Source organism: Ascaphus truei, chromosome 1 (genome assembly GCF_040206685.1).
Source record: "Ascaphus truei isolate aAscTru1 chromosome 1, aAscTru1.hap1, whole genome shotgun sequence".
Classification (NCBI taxonomy): Eukaryota; Metazoa; Chordata; class Amphibia; order Anura; family Ascaphidae; genus Ascaphus; species Ascaphus truei.
The window spans coordinates 361,289,298-361,301,412 of record NC_134483.1 but is presented as its reverse complement, the minus strand read 5'-3'; positions in this window follow the sequence as shown (position 1 = coordinate 361,301,412).

The window sequence follows — 12,115 nt, the reverse complement described above, 5'->3', positions numbered from 1 at the left end:
AATTAAATTTCCAGGGATCATCAACCGGTAACTATCCTTACCTCATTGCCTTGTGGGATAGCTGTTTACCTGATCCAATAGGACATATATATATATCAACAGGTTGTCTTCCAATTCATCATAACAATTTTCAAACTACATAATTGTCTTGAGAGCATCACACATTTTTTCTTCTAAGGCTTTTAAGAAGCCTTATTATGTCAAGAAGAAATTGGCTGATATATCATTAATGCAAAACATATGGGAGACAACCATCGACGCTGCCGCTGCTCTCCCAGGAACCCACATTTCACCTTCTCCTGCACTCCTCAACGACGCTGCCGCTTCTCTCTACGGAACCCCCAGGACACCTTCTCCTGCACTCCATGCTGCCGCTGCTCTCCCATGAACCCACATTTCACCTTTTCTGCACTCCTCGACGACGCTGCTGCTCATCTCCATGTAACCCCCAGGACACCTTCCCCTGCACTCCACGCTGCCGCTGCTCTCCCGGGAACCCACATTTCACCTTCTCCTGCTCTCCTCGACGACGCTGCCGCTTCTCTCCATGGAACCCCCAGGACACCTTCTCCTGCACTCCATGCTGCCGCTTCTCTCCATGGAACCCCTATCTCCTCCGCTCCAGCACCCTTCCACTTAGATGTCCACAGCACCCCATGCACAAGATCCAGTTCATTAGACCGCATGCTGAATGGGTTAAGTGTCAATATCCTTGAGATCTCTGGTATGCTGGTAAAGATAGATCTTCTTTTAGAGACCATGCTAAATATGTATCAACGGATGGAGAAGATGGATAAGCAGATGGAGAAGATGGATAAGCGCATGGAGAAGATAGAGACTGTCACAGCGGGGATACATAATTTGCTTGGAGTTTCTGCCCCTGTATGTCGGACACAGGAGCAGGAGGGTGGCATGGATGGGATGGATGGGACCTTCAACCTTCCATCACCAAGCGCACCCCTTCATCAGAAGCATATGTGTTCATGTATGCTGTTGACGAGGATGACATGACAACACCGTCAAGACCATGCAAGGAGACAACACAGACAAGGCGACTAAGACAGGAGGAAAGCATCCTCCCAGACCACCTACCCTCGCCCGCTGCCACAAGCACACCAACTCCCAGAAGCACACCCGCTTCCAGAATCCCACGCACACACACGCATTGAGACGGTGCCCGACATCATCTTGCGCGACCTGTCCCAGCAAGTCAGGGAGAAGTATAGGTTTGCAAGTGGTGGTTTAGCCCAGAAACATGCCATGTTCATTTTCAAGCACCACGTGAGCTACGAGTTGTACTGCGGGTGGGCACACAATGTCAATTACGAAGGGAGTCGCATGATAAAGGCTCTTCCTGAAAATTTAAGAAAGACTATTGTGGAGGAATTGCGGCGCTATTTTTCCATTACAGATCATTTAATGAAAATCGTGAGAGACTCGATAAATGGCATTTTGCGGCACACAAGGCATTGTCCCTGGAAGGATAGACTGGTGGCGATCGAATTCGCTGCGTGATTGGTCGTTCAAATGTTGATTCATTTTTGACTTACTGTACTCCACCAATAAAAAAATGTTGATTGTTTTAAATTGTATTAATAAATAAATGTTTTTACTTACACCATACACCTGTGAATGTTTTGACTTATTGTACTCCACCAATAAAAAAAAGGTTGATTGTTTTAAATTGTATTAATAAATAAATGTTTTTACTTACACCATACACCTGTGAATGTTTTGACTTACTGTACTCCAATAAAAAATGTTGATTGTTTTAAATTGTGTCATTGTGTCTCCTTTCATAACAAAATACAGTGTTTCTAGAACATACAGTACTGTACAGTAAGTAATGGTTGGTTAATTAATGTACAGTAGTAAATACAAGAATTTTTCTTTTGAACAAGGTTCCATGAGGCATAGTATACAGTACTGTACTGTATACTGTAGACATGCGCATTACATCAAAACAGTATTAAAACAATACATACTGTACGGGTATAGAATATACATACTGTAATACATGTAGAATAAATGCATACTTTTTATTTTTGTGGTTTATTATACAGTACAGTATGTAAAAAAGTATTATATACTGAATGAAAAAAGCAGCATACTGTTTCAGGTTTTCTATAAAGCTCACAGTTATTATATCCTAATCCATAAAAATGGCACTGCCACTAGATTGTTGCCTCCGGTAAGTGGATTTTTAAATCAAATTCAGCAATGTGCAAGCATCATTACAAAAGCGACATTATTCCCTCCATTTGCCGTTCTCCGCCTGATGACAAAGTTTATTTTCTGAGGAAAAATAAAAGTATTACTGTAATGGTTGGTTCAAATTAGTCAGTCCCCTAAAGAAGTTCCCACAGTCGGTCCCCACAGTCCCCTCAGTCAGTCCCAACAATAATTTTCTCGGGGGACGTCTCTTGTTCACATACACGCATGCACCTAGATGTGATGACACGCTTATGCGTTTCAACAAGGTTCCAATGAGACATACAGTAGGCGCATGTGCCTAGCTGTCCACCAATTGTTCAGTATCTACTGTAGAAGCTGCTCAGCCAATGATATTGCTGGACTACATTATCGCGAATTGTGAGTAAAATAATAGAACTAAATAACCATAAGCAAAGAGATTGATTACCGTACAAGAGAATCGCTTAACTGTGCATTGATATTGATATTTTAAAAAGAGAATAAAATACGGCAGCTGTACTCACCATAGATTTTCCCAATCGGTTGGTGCCGAGCAACTGCCACCAGTCCCGTATTCTTGATTATACACATAGTTGACAGGTGACAGCGGGCCTGCTACACCTGTAATTGACAGCTGATGAAGTTGGAAATCTTTTTGGTACATGCAAGCTTGCTGGTATCTGTATGTGAAATCCTGCTCCGGCTGCAGGTATCTAGGCGGGGACAGACAGCAAGGGTTGCCGGTCACCAGGTTATCACTGACGGTCGGACCGTTATTGGAAGCCGGTGCTAGCGCTGGCGCATTGCTTCCCTGGGACTGATGATTCTTAGTTGGTTTTACATGACCTTTCGCCTTTTGAAGTCTCCATGATCAAAGATACAGGAAAAATCTAGTGCAACATACCAATACCCTCTTCTAACTCCGGGTGCGGGATCAATACGAAAAAAACACGGATCGATACATAACTTTTTCCTTATTGCACGCTTCCACACACGAGCATCTGGTGAAAATTTGTAAAAGTCATAATTTTCGATAAAATATTGATACATTTGACCAACTGTGGCCATTTTATCATCTGCTGCATTCATTGCGGACCATATTAAATAAGCGTACGTTAAGTCGGGCTTTTTGGACACGTACTGCGGCGGCGTACTCATCTCGGAACTCTGAACAATATTGTAGAACACCAGACACTGTGCATTTATTTTTTAATGTGAAATGCCTAAATTGATACAGTATTGTAACTTCTTCAGTACCAAGGTAAATTCACAATGGACCACTGTGGTATTTTTTAAACACCTGCAAGTTGACACATTACTGAAGCACATGTACAGTACTGTAGTGTACACATTAGAATTCATTACAATTCATGAATATTTGCCACCTGGCAGATACGCGAAGAATTGCATCCAATTAAATCTGAACCATTATCATTAAACAGATCAAGCGTGGGTGACGGCCGGCATGAATCCGGCATGAATGTGGCATGAACGCGGTCAAGCGCGTGGCATTCTGAAAAAGTCACCGGAAAATAACCGAGACGTGTTAAAATAAAAGCGGCCGCGGCTGTAGTTAACCTAATGTTGATAAAATTGTAGCCATGATGTAACAATATAACAGTCCATACCCTAGGCTAACCTTGTGAACTGATACCTATATGTATAGAAAGTATATAAGTATCACTCTGCTTAATAGTACAAAGATAGACCTACCCACATTAGATAACCAAGTACAGCTTGAAACTATGTAAGCAGAAAAATAGAACTAAATGTGCCCAATAATAATGGCCATATGAGGGCTAATGTAATAAATAGGAACATGCTTAAGGTCTAAAGTTACTTAGTTTAAGGGGCGGAACAGCAGCCATCACAGTTTCAGGCGGATTAGCTGCTCGCATAATAGAGCAGGAGTCTGAGTGAAAAAACGCCATAGCAGCAGCACACAATTACAAGGCTGGCATACACACTGTAAAAACCGGATGCTCCACGCTAATCACTCGTTCAGCACATAGTCGTGTATCTCACCTCTGCTGCAACTTGGGAGCATCATGACATCAATCAAGCTCCACCTCCCACCAGAGGTGCTGAACGAGTGATTAGCCATTCATAACCATTCATGGGCTTGACATTTATTGAGAGCCTGGTTACCCTCTACCGTCACACCAGCATGGTGATAACTTCTGCTGGCAGCAGCTTCCAGGTGTAATCACTTAGTCTGAGGTGCAAGATTTCAAATGCAGTTTGAAAATACAGCTACTGTGATGTCTCACAGAGAAGTCTGGGAGAAGGCTGTCAGCCTGAAGTCCTGACGTCCTGAACACAGCAAGTCTACTCTGGGTAAGAACTTGTAACGATGCTCATCTCAAGCAGGAAGTGGACCCACAGGGCTGAGGTAGGAAGGTGAAAGAACCGACATGAGCTGAGTCCTGATAGAGTAGTGCATTGTAGGCTGAAGGTCAGGGCTGGCAGTAAAGTTGCGTAGTCGGTGTGGATGCAGAGATTGAGGCAGGCTGAAGACAAGGATAGTCGAGGTACGTACAGTGGTCGGGTGCGTCATAAAGATATAATACACAAAATGGTGCTAGCCAAATAACTACCTTATAGGGCTGTTAAGGAGGCATAAAAGGTACCATAAAAACATAGAATAATCCTACGCATTTCGTAGGTATAAAGTGCTACTTCTTCAGGGATAAATTCAATGTCATTACCCAGAGGCACTATATACACACACACCCTCCCACATTGGTCAGCTAATTAGATAGATAGATAGATAGATAGATAGATAGATAGATAGATAGATAGATAGATATATATATATTATATATATATACATACATATATATACACACATGATGAACCAATATACAAAGAAATATTTAAGGGTTAACAAAAACATGCACAAATAAAAATACCACTTCTCCATATCAGTCACAGTCTAACAAAATCCTATTTCCTAATAAAATCATTCTCATCTGCCAATCAAAAGCATCAAATGCCAATTAAAACATTGAATTTACATTGTATACATGATGCATAAAATCTGTGCACCATGTACACTCTGCCAATTAATGTTAACAATAAAATATTCAAAAGAAAATACATTGAAATCCAAACAAGTATACTATTTAAACCAAGCAAGGCAACCAAAATAAATTACCATTAATGAATCAAATCCCAAAACAATCAATTAAAATACCATCCAAATCAATTACACAATTAACTATTTTAATCGTTAAACAAACCCAGTTAACATCTGACAAAATAGTATCTACAAATATACCCCACTCCCCCCCAATACATCTACAAATATACCCCACCCCCCCCCAATACATCTACAAATATACCCCACTCCCCCCAATACATATATAAAATACACCCCCAATACATATACAAATCAGGCTTGCCTTGGGGATTATCACAGGTGGGGCCAGTGGCTGCAGGGGGAAAGGCGGTGTGGTGGTGTGGGGGGGTGGTGGATGCCGATGGGCGGGAGGGGTGGTGAGGGCCCAGCAGCTGGTGGGACTGCGGGGGGTGGTGGTGGGGGCACGTCAGCTGGCGGGACTGTGGGGGGCCGGCAGTTGGCAGAACTGTGGGGGGCCGGTGGGTGGCAGGACTGTGGGGGGCCAGTGGGTGGCGGTAGCACGGTGACTGGAGGGACTGCGGGGGGGCTGGCAGTGGTAGGGGCATGGATGTAGGTCACAGCAGTTGCTGCCGGTCCTGTCATGCTGCAGGCACCTCTCAGTCCCACAATGGCTGCTCTTGTGTGCGCCGGGCCTCCCTCTCACACCGGCGAGGCGGAAGCTTAGCCTAGCTGACTTCCGCCGCTGCCGAGAGACCCGGCACTGGGTGCAGCGTTTTATTATTGGGGTTGTATTTTTATATGTATTGGGGGTGGGGGTGTTTTGTTATATGTATTGGGCGGTTGGGGGTGTATTTTTATATGTATTGGGGGATTAAGAAAAAGTTGTACGCTAAAATTTGTTTTTCCATGGTAGGTGCGCTATGGGTGGGGGGGTGGGGGCATGCTCCTTTCATATGTCCTGGGCCACATGATTTCTGTTGATGGCTGTGTGTGTGTGTGTGTGTGTGTGTGTGTGTGTGTGTGTGTGTGTGTGTGTGTGTGTGTGTGTGTGTGTGTGTGTGTGTGTGTGTGTGTGTGTGTGTGTGTGTGTGTGTGTGTGTGTGTGTGTGTGTGTCAAGTGAAACACACTATATGAACAACTTTAAAATAGTAAATTCTCCCGTAATTTAAAGTAAAAGTACTGTAAATTCAGCATACAAACAGAAATTACAACTTCTCTCCATTTCAGCCTTCCCCCTTGCTCTTGTCGCCACTCCTCTGCCTTCTGTCACTCCCCTTGCAGCTAGAGACGTCTCCCAAACTCAAATTACAACTTTTGCTTGGGCTACGGAGACGGGAGACGTCATCCGTAGCCGTAGCTGTAGCCGTAGCCGGCACTATAAGCACAGCCTAAGTCCTGCACCGCATCACACTTCCATGCCAGTTGTTGGTCGTGCAGGGCGAGGCGTTTCTCATGATCCCCCAAGTACTCTCCTTGCAGTGTAACGGCTCATCCGACCTCAGCAGGGTCCATATTTGGGCAGAGCAAAATGTACCGATGCTCATCTCAAACAGGAAGCAGACCCACAGGGCTGAGGTAAGAAGGTGAGAGAACCGACTGAACCGAGGGACAGATAGAGTAGTGAGTCATAGGCAGAAGGTCAGGACTGGCAGGAGAGTTGCACAGTCGGTGTGGATGAAGAGGTTGAGGTAGGCTGAAGTCAAGGATAGTCGAGGTACGTAAGCCGGGTCTGGTAACATGGAAGACAATAGGTATAAGCACGTTTCATGAACTCAGCATGAACTGGAACTTTGCGCAGCAACTTCCTGCTCAGAGGCCTGTTCTTTTAAAGGAATTTGCCAGAGACAAAGATGGACGATTTGGCCACAGAGGGCGAGCAAGAGCAAAATTCTGAACTGGAACCTGAAAACCCAGAAAGGATTTGGCCAAACCTCATAGAACTGCACATTAAACGTCTGCTACACATTTTGGGTTTTTGACTAGGAACCAGCTTAGATGGCCAGTGCTGGTAGTTAGGGCCATTACTTTATTTTGTTAGCCTCCTGAGTGGGAGGAATCGCCATCCTGGCAGCTGGAGACCATCTCCTCCCCTCAAAGCTCCTGCCGCGATGGACTCCCTGGAGGCACAGTCTCGTGGCCCCATTACGCACGCACGCAGATCTTGCGCAGCCTGTCTGGCCACCCACGGACTCCATCTCCACCCCTGCTCTGGCACGTGACGGATGTGCTCATCCAGCCTCCCCTCTGACACATGCCCCAGTTTCCGCCCATGCTCCGGTGACTGACAGGACCGGCATTGGAGTGACTTGCGCTCCAGTCCTGATCTCTTTGACGCGCACAGGTCGGCGCGCGCTCAGTCCCGCCTCCGTTCCTGATTCGGCTGCATCCTAGGGCACACCTCTGTGCTCCAGCAGCCTATAGGATTCGGTTTCCTGTTCCAACCCGGCTCCCCATTGGAGGATCTTCCTTTATATACCCTCTTGCTCAGACACTGATTTCTGAGCATAGTCTTGTCTGACGCCGTGCCTTGCTGCTTTTGGTTCCTGTATCTCCTGACTTGCCTTGTCTTGTCTATTGATCCTGCCGCTGCCTGACCCTGCTATGTACCTTGGACTCCGCACCTCTCTACTCCTGAACCTGGCTACGTACCCCGATGATCCGATACTCTCCAATCCTGAACTTGGCTACGTACCCCGATGACCCACTACTCTCCAATCCTGATCTGGCAAGTACTGTCTAATACTCTCACATCTATACTCCTGACCTGGCTTGCATGGCCAATCTACATTCAAGGTGCGCCTGCGTGGCTGTGGGTTGGCGCTACTCAATTCCCTACCTCAGCACCATGGTCGTGCTTCGTTTGTGGTGAGCTACATGTTACACTGAGTGGAGAAGGTTTTCTTAGTTTTGATATTCTGCCTTACAGGGGCTGCATTCCCATAAAGTATTATTGGTTTAAGTCTGTTGACAAAATAAACAACATTGAATTACATTCTTGCTACAAACCATGTTTGTTTCCAACTGGTCATTGACCAACATGTTACAGTCCTATTTTTTATCACATGTATTATTGCTGTAAAGCGCTATTTACAGATGTAGCACACTTTACGGGTTCCAGAACCGGGGCAAGTTACGTCATTGTAACTGTAGCAGCCCCAGTGCCAAAGAATTTTTGCTGTGGGGTGTCTGATCTAGGAAAATGTCCCCAATAATGCCAATTTTCACTCGATTTTTCAAACATTGCAGTATTTAAAGTATCATGTGACTTGAATATAGTCACGTGACCTGCACATTGAATTTTAATGCTTGGCAATTCTTTTTTGGCAAACTTTGCATTTTGTGGGGAAAAAAACTGCACATTTTGCCTGATTTACAAACTTCTGCAAAAAATTAGCACATCTAAAATTGCTAGCTTGTACTGTAGCTATTCTCCATTGTTCAGATTTCAAGGTGTGACAGTAAAACTATAGTAGTTGGGGAATTACTTTTTTAATAATGTATAGAGGAGTGTCGTAAAGGTGAGTTTATTTTATATGGTCACTTGAAAATATATTGATGTGTTAGTAGTCATAAAAAACTTTTTCAAATGCATTGTAATATGAAAACCTTCATTATAGGGGTTGACTGTATTACTGGGTAAAAATGGGTCAAGCACAGTTATGAGCAAAAAGTCAAGCACAAAACAATCACCAATAGGATTTAAAAAAATTATTTCAGTGTAAACAAGTGAAGCATAAAATAAATGAAAATATATATGCACACAACCTGGGATTGTGTGCATATATATTTTCATTTATTTTTAACTTTTTATAAGTCTTCTGTTTATCACTGCATTTTTATTAGACATTGCTCTGCATTATACAATAGGGGGGTCCTCTATCCATTTTGCATGCACTTGTGGCATGCAAGGACCATGATGCTATAATCAGCATCTTTTCTCTGCCTGTCCACATTGCTAGTACCCTTTATTATGCCTCTGTACTTAACATAGAGGCATAGGATGTGCCTAGGGATGGCTGTTTATTACTAACAGTCCACTTCTGCGCATTAGACGTTCCCACACCGGTTCGCGCATGCGCAATCTGTATATGCTTGTACTGAATAATCTCTAAATCTACGCGCATGCGCAGTACTCGGTATATGCGGGTCTGTCGCTAGAACGGCTTATAAGTCACGAAAACGCTCGGGAACATCACAAATAACAGCTTTATCAAGGTAGCATGCATTAAGTTATAGTGTTAATGGGTTTTAAGTTTATTTTACTTGATAAATGTGCCGTTGTGGACGCGAACGCGGCGCGCATGCGCAACAGCTGCAATCAATTAATTTTTTTGCAATTAGGGTATGGGCAGGGTACAAAAATGCTGTTTTCACTCCCCTTAGCAAAACTTGTCCCTGAAGAAGCTCCTTTGCTGGAGGGAAACACGCGTTGGACGCGCAATGTTGTCAGTCTCCTACTTGGAGCTGTTTTAATGTAGTGGTTATAAGTTCCTGGGTCAGTGTGCACAGTTCCTGACACTTGGCTAATTTGAGTCCAGTGTTTACATGCCAGTGAGTCTCTGTATTCACCTCCTACCTAGTGCACTATGCACCTTTGCAGTACATATGCCTGAGACTCATCATCTTTGGTTGCTGTGATTGTTAGCTCTTCACTCATAGTTTATGCACCTATTAAACTTATCCTATGATTTATAGAGGTGTATAATACTATATCACAGGACTAAAAGGGCTGTTTACATATTCAGCAATTTCATACAGTCTCGCTGGCTAATTCATACTCACCATCTGGTCTGTTAGCTGACCCAGAGGGGATCATACCCTGACTTATAGCATCATATGCCACCTATATCCCACCTTCATTAGCAGGGTAATTGGGATAGCAAGCTATATTTATGTGTTGGCATAGATGCTCGATATCTTTGGTTTAATCTATTTTTAAATCACGTTACACCATTCTATGGTAATATATGTTTTAAGTAATCACTCATTAAAAGTTAATTTTTATATAGATAGTGGTGTGCAGTTAAGTGAATTCTTTGAGGGCCACAATCACCCTGTGCTCCCTTCTCCTTTTACTGATTCACTTTATCAGTTCACAGTTTGCAATCACTACACAATTACCCAATTTATTTATTTATTTATTTCACCCAATTAGTATGGTTTTGTGATCACTCCCTACCCCTCCCCCTGTTGTTTTCAAGGTCTAAGCTTCCTCAGGGCTCATATTCCCTCAAAAAGGAGGTGTAGTATATATATATAGTGTCCATAATGTCATCATGGTACAATAAACAATTAAAAAATCAATTTGAAAAAAAATCACAGATAATAATACAATAAATATTCATCAACAGGTTTAAATGTGGACATCTTGTTCTAGAAAAGACAAACAAGTGTTAATCACAAATAAATAACAAGAGAACAATTTAAGTTTTTCTATATTTTTATATACTTACATATTTTACTAATTTATATTCCTTTTTCTGTATTTCATACAGTTGTTAAATACCAGTCTATAAAATTCTCCATGTTCTCTACATTTGCAGACCATTTAGTACTGATATAGATGTAGTATATCTGATTCCTTCATAGAAATTATTATCCCTGTTTGTGGGTTAAAGGAAAATACACTTATTAATACACTTTCCCTTATAGAAATGTAACCCCCACCCTTCCCATGTTCTCTATGTTAAGAATATAACACAGATACTATTGTGATTAACACTTGTTTATAGGTATGTGTCCAGTCAATAGTAATATACAGATGCAGCGGCCGTTATTCGACCATAACACGGAGCTGTTTTCGTGTCTGCTGCTGTACTCCACGCGGCCAATCATGAGGTTGCTTTGTTTGAATTTCATGGATTCCAATTTCTTTGGGCACAATTTTTAACATTTCTGTTGCAGAAATGAATGAATTGTAATGTGTACAGTACAGTATTGTGTCAATTTTGCAGGTTTTTAAAAACCAGAACACTAAAATTCCATTTTCTGCACTCGATAAAAACGAGACAACACGCGGTAAAACGTGTCATGACATGGGTATTCCGAGGTATACAACGCGTGATATGTTCAAATAACGGCCACTGCATCTGTATATCAAAAGTTTGCATATGTTAATTCCACAAAATGAGGGGTCCTTCACTTTTTCAGAACATTAGGTACATCATACCCTCAAATGCATTTTTTTTAATGGTTGTTTGATTGTTTGAAAGTTTTGATAACTACGGGGGGAAATGCAGTATTCTAATGAAAATGCTCAGCTTTTGTGGTACCTTTTTTCCTTCTATGAATTTTATTTCAATTTACCTGGATGCCAAATTGTTTCAGTCTGTAGTTGATGTGCTGCTATTTATTTTTTATGTCCTTTCATTGTGCAGTAGTTCAAATACAGCACATACTTTTCAATGGTTACCATTTTTTTTATTTGATAATATAAATGTATAAATAAAGTAAAAATTACAGGCTACAGTACAAAAAAGTAGCAAACAATAAAAATAATGACCAAATATGCTGATATATTGTCATTAGTAAGAAAAGAAAGATCATCCATTGCATTATGTTCTCCTACTGTATGAGGAAATATACCAAAGGCAAAAACATATTGCTGTAGTGTAGACCCTTGGTTAATAACTTTGGGATGGAAAGTTACTTTCTCTAATAATGATTGCGATTTCACAGCGTACTGTAGTTAATGAAATACTGTAGAACTGGAACACAGTACCAACTGGCCTCAATGATGGCATAGATCTTAGAATAAAATCTAGTCTCCCGTGAGTACCTAAATAGATATGGAGTCAGGTGCCATGAGAATATTTAATGTCCCAGAAAAGTAATCTAAT